The sequence below is a fragment of the Bufo bufo genome, chromosome 9, assembly GCF_905171765.1.
Source record: "Bufo bufo chromosome 9, aBufBuf1.1, whole genome shotgun sequence".
NCBI lineage: Eukaryota > Metazoa > Chordata > Amphibia > Anura > Bufonidae > Bufo > Bufo bufo.
The window spans coordinates 134,886,471-134,898,580 of record NC_053397.1 but is presented as its reverse complement, the minus strand read 5'-3'; the positions used below and the strand labels follow the sequence as shown (position 1 = coordinate 134,898,580).

Here is a 12,110-nt window from a genome sequence, read left to right as displayed (position 1 = left end):
GCTTTCGCCCCATGGCTTTAGGGGTCCGACTAATGGTTTGTCTGTCCACCTGTGCAGCTATGGCTTTTGGGTTTTGAATGAGTCACATCTTTACCTGGCTTGCCAGCTTATGTTATTTAGGTTTCATTTTAGTTAATGTCCGTTATTATCTCCATTTTCTGTCAAGTTTCCCTTCTTCTTTTTCAGGTCATGCACCTCCCACGTCGGTCAGGTCTCATTCCTAACGATATTTTGCCTTGCATGGTTATTCAGTCCACGTAGTTTATCTTAGGTATCGCCTGCCACGTCGGTCAGGCTCATGGTTTAATTCAACATGCACCTTATTCCAGGTCACTTTATTATAGTTATAATTTCTTGAATTAAAATAAAACTTCGCCCGATGACTGGCTTCAATCCCCATGGCTTTGGGGCCCCGATGACTGGCTTCGGCCCTGCTGGGCTTTGGGGGGCCTGATGACTGGCTTCGGCCCTGCTGGGCTTTGGGGCCCGATGACTGGCTTCGGCCCTGCTGGGCTTTGGGGCCCGATGACTGGCTTCGGCCCTGCTGGGCTTTGGGGGGCCCGATGACTGGCTTCGGCCCTGCTGGGCTTTGGGGCCCGATGACTGGCTTCGGCCCTGCTGGGCTTCGGGGGCCCGATGACGGGCTTCGGCCTGCTGGCTTTCGGGGGCCTGGATGATTGGCTTCGGCCCTGCTGGGCTTCGGGGGCCCGATGACTGCTTCGGCCCTGCTGGGCTACGGGGGCCCGATGACTGGCTTCGGCCCTGCTGGGGCTACGGGGGCGCGATGACTGGCTTCGGCCCTGCTGGGCTAACGGGGGCCCCGATGACTGGCTTCGGCCCTGCTGGGCTACGGGGGCCCGATGACTGGCTTCGGCCCTGCTGGGCTACGGGGGCCCGATGACTGGCTTCGGCCCTGCTGGCTACAGGGCCCGATGACTGGCTTCGGCCCTGCTGGGCTAACGGGGGCCCGATGACTGGAGCTCTTCGGCCCTGCTGGGGCATCTGGGCTGATTTGGCCCGTATGTATCACATACATACCTGCTTCCCTAATTTTCCTAATAATCCATGTTGATCACGTCACTTTTGTTTTGACGCGAAAACTGGTCTTCTTCGCCCTACATGCATCATTGTCATTCTACGCAGATATTTTCGTCTTGCTTTAATTGTTCATTAGCTTTCGTTCAAGGTCCAGTTAGAGGAGGAACAAGTAGGTAATTCCCTCTAGCATTTCAGTCTCTGATCGTAGTCGATCATATCTTGGCAACCAGGTCCCCGCGCAAGTCCTTTGCCTTTTTACCACGACCAGGAATTCATTTCCACCGGTAGCTTCATTGCAATTGCATTCCCTCACTCATGGGAGGGGCTTAGACAGAATCTTTATATTATGGTTTCGTAGCTTCTTGCCGCACTAACTCAGACCCCCTACAACCACGTTGAATCGGGTTTGGACAGAGTCCAGCATTTCCTCACGGTAGAAGATTCAGATAGTAGGTCGTCTTAATGTTTTCCAAGCGTTAGGCCTCATGCACACGACCGTTTTTTTTGCGGTCCGCAAAAACGGGTTCCGTATTTCTGTGATCCGTGCCCGTTTTTTTCTTCCGTGGGTCTTCCTTGATTTTTGGAGGATCCACGGACATGAAGGAAAAAGTCGTTTTGTTGTCCGCCTGACCGTGCTGACCCAAACGGATCAGTCCTGACTTACAATGCAAGTCAATGGGGATGGATCCGTTTGACGTTGACACAATATGGGTGCAATTGCAAACGGAGTCCGTACCCCATTGACTATCAATGTAAAGTCAGGGAGTCCATATTATACCATCGGATCGGAATTTTCTCCAATCCGATGGTATTATTTTAACTTGAAGCATCACCATCACCATGGAATGCCTCTATGTTAGAATATACCATCGGATTGAGTTAGATCGTGAAACTCAGATCCGACCAGTATATTCTAACACAGAGGCGTTCCCATAGTGGATGGGGACGCTTCAAGTTTAGAATATACTAAGAACTGTGTAATAACTGGCCCCTGCTGCCTGGCAGCACCCGATCTCTTACAGGGGGCTATGATCCGGCACAATTAACCCCCTGCAGCGTGACAGGTCTGGTGCGGCGCATTGCTTATAGCACAGACCTGTCACAGACATTCGCAGGTAAGTATAATGCTTCTAAAATTGCTAAGTAACCATGGCAGCCAGACTGCAGGTAGCGTCTTGGCTGCCATGGTAACCGATCGGAGCCCCAGCGATTAAACTGGGACTCCGATCGGAACTCTCCCGCTGCCACCAATGATGGGGGGGGGGGGGGGGGGCCGCAGAGGGGAGGCCGCACTGGCCACCAATGATGGGGGAAGGTGATTTTAATTAGGGGAGGGGAGAGGGTAGGCCGCACTGGCCACCAATGAATGTAATACAGGGGAGGGAGGGGGGTCTGCCCCCTCCTGCCTGTCAGCACCTGATCTCTTACAGGGGTCTATGATACGCACAATTAACCCTTCAGGTGCGGCACCTAAGGGGTTAATTGTGCGGATCACAGCCCCCTGTAAGAGATCGGGTGCTGCCAGGCAGCAGGGAGCAGTCATGTACACAGTTCGTAGTATATTCTAACTTGAAGCGTCCCCATCACTATGGGAACGCCTCTGTGTTAGAATATACTGTCGGATCTGAGTTTTCACGAACTGAAAACTCAGCTCTGAAAAAGCTTTTATGCAGACGGATCTGCAGATCAGTCTGTGTGAAAGTAGCCTACGGCCACGGATCACGGACGCGGATGTCAATCTTGTGTGCATCCGTGTTTTTTCACGGACCCATTGACTTGAATGGGTCCGTGAACCGTTGTCCGTCAAAAAAATAGGACAGGTCTTATTTTTTTGACAGACAGGAAACACGGATCACTGACGCGGATGAACAACGGTGCATTTTCCGAATTTTCAACAAACCCATTGAAAGTCAATGGGTCCGCAGAAAATCACGGAAAACGGAACAACGGACACAGATGCACACAACGGTCGTGTGCATGAGGCCTTAAAACAATTCTCAGGGGCACACAGTAGCTGTTGTCTGGGGAACTATTCAAGGATTCTCTTCCTATCTACATGGGTCTTTTTGGCCTTCATTCCTCCCTAGTCTAGGCAGTTAGGTTTCGGTCCCACGATCTCCTGAGGCTAGGGCATTGCCAGTACTCGCACTAGAACCAAAACTTTACAAGGTTCAGTTGGTTTTCATGACACATTTCACAACGTTTTCCTGGTCCTCCATTCCGCTTTGGAGCAGTATCCGCAATATTGAGCATCATGTCTCATGGCCTTGTCATCCACAAGATGGGTTGTAGGTCTCTTTCTGGTCTTGCCTCATACACCCTGAATTTTCGCTCTAGATCCATGACGCCTTGCAGTTGGCTTGGGGATTCGTTTGCACATGCCATTCGAGTTCCTTTTCTACCCTACTTGGCTTGGTTTTTGCCCACTTATAGACCTACCCACGATCATGGCTTAGGACACACAAAAAGCCATTTAGTCAGGTCAGCTAAAACACACCTAGCTGGGTTAGGTTGTTCCCGTTGTTTCTTTCCCTAGGGTTCTCCTGGCCGTAGCCATGACCACAAGATCATTTAGCAGTGTATACATAATGCACAACGACATACAACAAAACAACAGAAAACATACAATGATTAGGTGTAAAAAGAAGAAACCGTGCAACAAACATGCATAGCTACACCTATATCATAAGGTGCACGGCGGCACCATTGAAACCCAATGTCCTACCCTACAGATGGTGGGTTCTCCAGACACCTCCGTTCCGATGTTTCTTGTTAGGGTGGTCCAGTTTGACAGCAGAGAGTCTGTACGATGTGGGGGGATCACAGGAAGATGTTCCTTTCTATCCCTAGACAATAATCCTGTTAGTCTAGCCAAGGGGTGTCCCACTAGTTGGGCCCCTGTCCGGAACCTAACCCTGGAATTGCATTCCCTATTTAGCCCTGAAAAGATCCCAACATGCACGTTTCTGAGGCAGAAACAGTCCTCTCATCAGGGGAATATATAGAATGGGCAAAAAAAATATGATTCGCTTGCCGGAGACTATGTTCACCGCCAAGCAGATGCTGGGAATAGTAATCACCAGCAGGTACAAGAACCACTAGGAGCAATGGCTCCTAGATGGAGTAGAATGCACAGATAGGTGCACAGCATACAGGGAAAGAAAGAAGGGGACAGATGAAGCACCCCCTCCCTTCGTTGCGGTACACAGGTTGAGGCCGCAGGCATTGATGTTACCTGACTACCCAGGAAAAAGAGCCAACCTGCCTAGTAAAAAGGAGTGCTTGCGAAGTAAAGCTGCGATCGCTAATAAAGATCCAAAAAGCTCAAAAGTGATCTTTATAGCGCCGCAGCGATTTTACAGTGTTTTTGCAGTGATCAGAAAAAAAGAAATTCTGTCACTGCGGTGTGGCGGACTGAACGCAAGTGTGCGCACAAGATCAGGCCTGATCGGGCGAACACTGCGTTTTTTGTAGAGCCTAAGGTGACCCTAATGTACTGATCTAGATCTGATTGCGATCAGTCTTGATCACTTACAGATACTATATAGTACTAGTGCTGATTAGAGACAGCGATGACGCTAATCGGCGACTAATCAGTGACTGCGGTGGGCTGGGCGCTAACTACCTAACAAGTAGCTAACTAACTGGCGGTGATAAGGGACCCTTAGGCCCCATTCACACGTCCGCAATTCTGGTCAGCATTTTGCGGAACGGAATTGCGGACCCATTCATTTCTATAGGGACAGACTTTGTCCTGCTCGGATCCGGAATTACGGATCTGCACTTCCGGGTCCGCACTTCCGTTCCGCAAAAATATAGAACATGTCCTATTCTTGTCCACAATTGCGGACAAGAAAAGGCATTTTCTATATAGTTCTGGCAATGTGCGGTTCCGCAAAATATGGAAAGCGCATAGCCGGTGTCCGTGTTTTGTGGATCCGCAAAACGCATACGGACGTCTGAATTGAGCCTTACAGGGGGGTGATCAGGGTGTCTATATGGGGTGATCAGGGGTTAATAAGGGGTTAATAAGTGACAGGGGGGTGTGTGTGTAGTGTAGTGTAGTGTGGTGCTTAATGCTACTTACAGAGCTGCCTGTGTCCTCTGGTGGTCGATCCAAGCAAAAGGGACCACCAGAGGACCAGGTAGCAGGTATATCAGACGCTGTTAACAAAACAGTGTCTAATATACCCTTCTGATGTTAAAAAAATCGAATCTACAACCTGCCAGCGAATGATTAGCGCTGGCAGGCTGTAGTTTAACTCCTCAGCCGCGCATCGCTGTGAACGCGCGCGCGTTCACGCAAAATCTCGGGTCTCGCGAGATGACGCCAATAGGCGTCATTGATCCCTGAGAGTGCCGCCGCCCAGACGCCTATCGGCGTTGCGTGTGCGGCAAGTGGTTAAAGTCTGCATGTATAGGGTTGCGTAGTGCAAGCAGCATGTATTTTATAAGGTGTGCAGACAGTTTTGTCTGTTGCTTGAAAGTCAGCAAAACGATCTAGTGAGTTATGGGGTATATGATCTGTACTCACTGTTTCCTCTTTAGATTCATGTGATGGCTTGGTTTTTCTGTTTCAGAGGACTAGTTGGTGATGTGTTACACTCTTGGTCTTCAGAGCCTTGGTTGTTCTCCTCTGCTTGGTAGCATGTTGTGAGCTGTTGAGGCTGGGCGGTGAGCTGTGTGTACTGGAGCCGCCGCCATCTTAGGCGCGCTGTTAGGGAGAGACGCCCGCCATCTTGTGTACAGCATTCTGTGTTTTCCCAGCCATGCATGCTGGCGATTCTTCTATGATTCTCCCTGGGGGTCTCGTTTTCACAGGGGGATTGGGAGGTTGCTGGGAAGTCGATTCTCTTACTTCTGTAGGAGTATTCAATGCCGCTTCTCTGTATTGGGCTATGGAAGATTGGCTGCCGGAGCTGGAGGTAGCATCTGAGATCGAGTTGACGCCATCTTGGATTACATATTCATGTACAAATAAAGACTGATATCTTCTGTTAGAAGGCTTGAAACCCTTAAAATTTCTTTTCCTGCCTTGTCCGCGTCTCTGGGAACCCGATTGCAATTTTTTTTTGTTTGCCTGCCACCTAGTGGTCAAAATAAGAATTGCAGTATAAATGCCCTCAGCCTCTTCAGCGAGGCTTAGTGTATTGAAATCAATTAGGCTTCATTCACACGTTCGTGAAACATGGTCCTTGAGATACCGGATTGGCATCTTTTGCGGCCCCATTGAAGTGAATGGGTCTGCACCTGAGCCGCAAAAACTGTGGCTCGGATGCGGACCAGAACAACGGCGTGTGCATGCGGCCAAAGGGTTAACTTTTTCGAACTGTGTGACTGGTACTTTCACTTTGTGCTGGTAATCTAATAAACCTTCTCTCTAAACTACTAAGAAGTCATAGACACATATTTAAGCCACATTCCTATCAGTAAGATAAGAACAGCAGAGACTGAGCAGCTAATTACTAATTAAAGACTTTAGAAGCCGTGATCAACTGAGGATACCGGATTGGCATCCTGCTTAGTGCAGGAGCGCACGGCGTCATTGGTTGCTATGACGCCGTGCGCTGTGTGTCCTCAGTTGATCACGGCTTCTAAAGTCTTTAATTAGTAATTAGCTGCTCAGTCTCTGCTGTTCTTATCTTACTGATAGGAATGTGGCTTAAATATGTGTCTATGACTTCTTAGTAGTTTAGAGAGAAGGTTTATTAGATTACCAGCACAAAGTGAAAGTACCAGTCACACAGTTCGAAAAAGTTAACCCTTTGGCCGCATGCACACGCCGTTGTTCTGGTCCGCATCCGAGCCACAGTTTTTGCGGCTCAAGTGCGGACCCATTCACTTCAATGGGGCCGCAAAAGATGCGGACAGCACTCTGTGGCCCCGCAAAAAAAATATAACCTGTCCTATTCTTGTCCGTTTTGCGGACAAGAATAGGCATTTCTACAATGAGCCGCCTGTTCTGTTCCGCAAATTGCGGAAGGCACACAGGCGTCTTCCATGTTTTGCGGATCCGCAATTTGCAGACCGCAAAAAACGGAACGATCGTGTGCATGAGGCCTTTGTGACAGATGCTTTTTTTCGTTTCACCATTTTCCACATGAGATAAATACCTTTTTATATTTTGATAGTATGGGCGTTTTCGCACGTGGCGATACCCGTGATGTGTATTTTTGAATTTTTTATTCTCCTTTTGGAGAAATGGGGTTGATTTTTAGAATTTTTATATTTTGTTTTTTATTTTTTTATTATTTTAAAAACTTTATTATAGTTCCCATAGGGAACTATGGCAAGCAATCATTAGATTGATATTCACATAGACTCAATACATTAGTATTGGAGTCTATGATGATTTTACTTATTTCCTATGGGGCCCTGCTACAGATAAGGGCACCATAGGAAACACTATGCAGCAGCCTCCTGTCATTATCTATGAGCGAGGATGCCGCATTCAAGCTCCGGCTCCTCTGATCGCCACACGGGTGAGCCAGAGCATTACTGGAAGTGCATGCTTCTGGTAATACAGGCTCTCATATGCTGTGGTCAGGCTAAATATCCGCAATTGTCGCGCTTCGGTGTGGGAGGGAAACAACACACCGAGCATAGGAGGGAAGGGAATCGGGCCTGAGAACTAGGGAAAGAAAATGGACACCTCCTAGTGAAAACCCTAACCAAAATTCTGACTGACTACCAGTATGAACAGACCCCAAAGGTAGGTGAGTTCATATGCAAGAATAACTAGAGTCCTATCTAGCCCTATAGGACCCTGGTACTAATGGGAGGGACGAGACTACCTGTTCCTTCAAAAGGAAGGGGAGAAGAGCAAGAAGAGGGGGAAAGGCACTCATAGGGTAGTATGTACGTGATGGAGAGGGTCGTTTGGAGAATTTTAGGCTCACTTTGTGTGATTGTGCTATCGTAGGCACAACACTAGTGTACGTCGGTGATGGTGGGAGGCCGGTGCTGCCAGTGTCGTCTGGTCCTCACTTGAAGGGGTTGCCAGCCCTTGTGAGGTGAACAATACAATAGGAAGGGATGGTGCCAGTGAGAGGGTCTGCACCCTTGGTAGAGACACTAACGGCGTAACTGGATGACTAGGTAAGTATTAGATATAAACGTTTCTTTAGTCAAGGTAGACAACGCGTTTCGGAACAAACAGTGCTCCTTTTTCAAGTCTAAAGAGGCTCATGTGTGCAAACGAACATTTGAAAAAAATGTAAATATAGAACATTAAAAGTAGCTGACATGATTAATATAAAAAATTTAAAATAGTTCACACGACATGATGCATGGTCATGGGTAAAATAAAACAATTCATGATAGTTAACCGCTTCACGTCCGCCCATAGGATATAAACGTCCTATGGGTGGACGTCTATTTCTGAAAGCACGTTCTAAAACGTCCTTTCAGAAATAGCAGCTGCACGCTAATCGTGCAGCTGCTGATCGGGTTGCCCGCTGTCAGTGACAGCAGGGCAACCCTAAGACAAGGCAGGGACAGTGCCCAGGTGTCCCTGCCTTCTAGATCGCTGCAGACACAGCGCTCACCGAGCGCTGTGTCTGCAGAGAAGGAAGCGCTGTGCGCTTCCTGTTCCGGCCCGGCGGTCATGTGACCGAAGTGTGCTGGGGCTGTGTGAGGTCTCTCAGAGACCTTGATCAGCCCTGCTGTGAGGCTGTACAGCGCAGAATTATGCTGTACAGCCTCTATAGGGGTGTATTTGGTCTGTAACTGGGGCTACTATGTCAGCCCCAGTTACAGGAGAAATCAACAGTGAAAAAAAAAAGTGAAGTAAATGTCCCCCAGAGGTCTTGTATGACCTTATGGGGGACGAAAAGTGTAAAATAAAAAAAATAAAAGGTTGAAAATAAAAAAATAAAAAAAAGTTTCACATGTAAAAAATAAAAAAAGTCCCCAAGTAAGGAATGAAAAAAAAAAAAAATTAAAAATAGACCTAACCCCTCGGATGAACACCGTAAAAAAAAAAAAAAAAAAACTGTGTCAAAACAAGCAATTTTTGTCACCTTGCATCACAAAAAGTGCAACACCAAGTGATCAAAAACGCGTATGTCCGACAAAATAGTACCAATAAAACCGTCACCTCATCCCGCAAAAAATGAGCCCCTACATAAGAAAATCTCTCAAAAAATAAAAAAACTATAGCTCTTAGAACATGGAGACACTAAAACATCATTTTTTTGGTTTCAAAAATGCTATTATTGTGTAAAACTTTAATAAATGAGAAAAAGTATACATATTAGGTATCGCCACGACCGTAACGATCTGCTCTATAAAAATGTCACTTGACTGAACCCCTCAGGTGAACGCTGTAAAAATTTACCTTGCCCCATAAAGTGTTATAATAAATGATCAAAAAATCATATGTACCCAAAAATAGTACTAATAAAACTGGCACCTTATCCCCTAGTTTCCAAAATGGGGTCACTTCTTGGAGTTTCTACTGTAAGGGTGCATCAGGGGCTTCAAATGGGACATGGCATCTAAAAACCATGTGGAGTTCCTTTTCTTCTTGCGCCCTGCTGTGTGCCCATACAGCAGTTTATGACCACATGTGGGGTGTTTCTGTAAACCGCAGAATCTGGGTAATAAATATTGAGTTTTGTTTGGCTGTTAACCATCGATGTGTTAAAGAAAAAAATTGATTAAAATGGAAAATCTGCCAAAAAAGTGAAATTTAAAAATTTGATCTCCATTTTTCCTTTAATTCTTGTGGAACGCCTAAAGGGTTAACAAAGTTTGTAAAATCGGTTTTGAATACCTTGAGGGGTGTAGTTTCTACAATGGGGTCATTAATGGGGGTATCCACTATGTAGGCCACACAAAGTGACTTCAGACCTGAACTGGTCCTTATAAAGTGGGTTTTGGCAATTTTCTTATAAATTTGAAGAATTGCTTCTAAACTTCTAAGCCTTCTAACGTTCTAAAAAAATTAAATGACATTTCCAAAATGATGCCAACATAAAGTAGACATATGGGGAATGTTAAATAATAAATATTTTATGAGGTATCACTTTCTGTTTTAAAAAGCAGAGAAATTGAAATTTAGAAAATTGCGGAATTTTTTAAATTTTGGGTAAATTTGGGATTTTTTCATAAATAAAGGTGAAATATTTTGACTCAAATTTATGATTATCATGAAGTACAATGTGTCACGAGAAAACAATCTCTGAATGACTTGGATAAATAAAGGCGTTCCAAAGTTATTACCACATAAAGTGAGATATGTCAGTTTTGCAAAATTTGGCCTGGTCAGGAAGGGGGCAAATGGCCCAGATGGAAAGTGCTTAATCATTGCTTATAATTGATAATGGAAAGAAATACTGGAAATATACGGATGTTAATGGGGATTAATATGAATAGAGAAATTTAACCTCCTCAGGACCGCCGTACGCAGGATTGCGTCTTTGCGGCGGCCCTGCTCTTCTGGGTGGACGCGCCGGTGCGTCCTCTCGCGAGACGCGAGATTTCCTGTGAACACAGGATCGGAACGTAAGCGAGTGGATCTCCAGCCTGCCAGCGGCGATCGTTCGCTGGCAGGCTGGAGATGTGATTTATTTTTTTTAACCCCTAACAGGTATATTAGACGCTGTTTTGATAACAGCGTCTAATATACCTGCTACCTGGTCCTCTGGTGGTCCCTTTGGATCGACCACCAGAGGACACAGATAGCTCAGCAATATGTAGCACCAAGCACCACACTACACTACACCCCCCCCCCCCTGTCACTTATTAACCCCTTATTCACCCCTGATCACCCCATATAGACTCCCTGATCACCCCCCTGTCATTGATTGCCCCCCTGTCATTGATCACCCCCCTGTAAAGCTCCATTCATACGTCCGCATGATTTTTACGGATCCACTGATAGATGGATCGGATCCGCAAACGCATACGGACGTCTGAATGGAGCCTTACAGGGGCGTGATCAATGACTGTGGTGATCACCCCATATAGACTCCCTGATCACCCCCCTGTCATTGATTACCCCCCTGTCATTGATCACCCCCCTGTAAAGCTCCATTCAGACGTCCGCATGATTTTTACGGATCCACTGATAGATGGATCGGATCCGCAAAACACATACAGGCGTCTCCCTGGAGCCTTCCAGGGGGGGTGACACCCCATATAGACTCCCTGATCACCCCCCTGTCATTGATCACCCCCCCCGTCATTGATCACCCCCCCTATAAGGCTGCATTCAGATGTCCGTATGATTTATACGGATCCACGGATACATGGATCGGATCCGCAAAACACATACGGACATCTGAATAGAGCCTTATAGGGGGGTGATCAATGACAGGGGGGTGATCACCCCATATAGACTCCCTGATCCACCCCCCTGTCATTGATCACCCCCCTGTCATTGATCACCCCCTCTGTAAGGCTCCATTCAGACATTTTTTTTGGCCCAAGTTAGCGGAAATTATTATTTTTTTCTTACAAAGTCTCATATTCCACTAACTTGTGTCAAAAAATTAAATCTCACATGAACTCACCATACCCCTCACGGAATCCAAATGCATAAAAATTTTTAGACATTTATATTCCAGACTTCTTCTCACGCTTTAGGGCCCCTAGAATGCCAGGGCAGTATAAATACCCCACATGTGACCCCATTTCGGAAAGAAGACACCCCCAGGTATTCCGTGAGGGGCATATTGAGTCCATGAAGGATTGAAATTTTTGTCCCAAGTTAGCGGAAAGGGAGACTTTGTGAGAAAAAAAAAAATAAAATCAATTTCCGCTAACTTGTGCCAAAAAAAAATTTCTATGAACTCGCCATGCCCCTCATTGAATACCTTTGGGGTGTCTTCTTTCCAAAATGGGGTCACATGTGGGGTATTTATACTGCCCTGGCATTTTAGGGGCCCTAAAGCGTGAGAAGAATTCTGGGATCCAAATGTCTAAAAATGCCCTCATAAAAGGAATGTGGGCCCCTTTGCGCATCTAGGCTGCAAAAAAGTGTCACACATCTGGTATCGCCGTACTCAGGAGAAGTTGGGCAATGTGTTTCGGGGTGTCATTTTACATATACCCATGCTGGGTTAGAT

The 12,110-nt window shown here is 46.6% G+C and overlaps 1 protein-coding gene across 2 annotated transcripts in view; it reads left to right on the top strand.

Moving 5' to 3' along the window:
• The window catches only part of TXN2 (thioredoxin 2), a 170,004-nt gene that overhangs the window by 28,489 nt on the left and 129,405 nt on the right, over positions 1 to 12,110 (top strand). The window contains exon 1 of one of the 2 annotated variants that reach the window (XM_040406752.1): positions 8,114 to 8,136. The exons of the other annotated variant lie outside the window; for it this stretch is intronic. The gene's annotated coding sequence lies outside the window, so the exon portion shown is untranslated. Of the gene's footprint in view, positions 1 to 8,113; positions 8,137 to 12,110 lie in introns of those variants that run through there. 2 annotated transcript variants of the gene reach the window in all.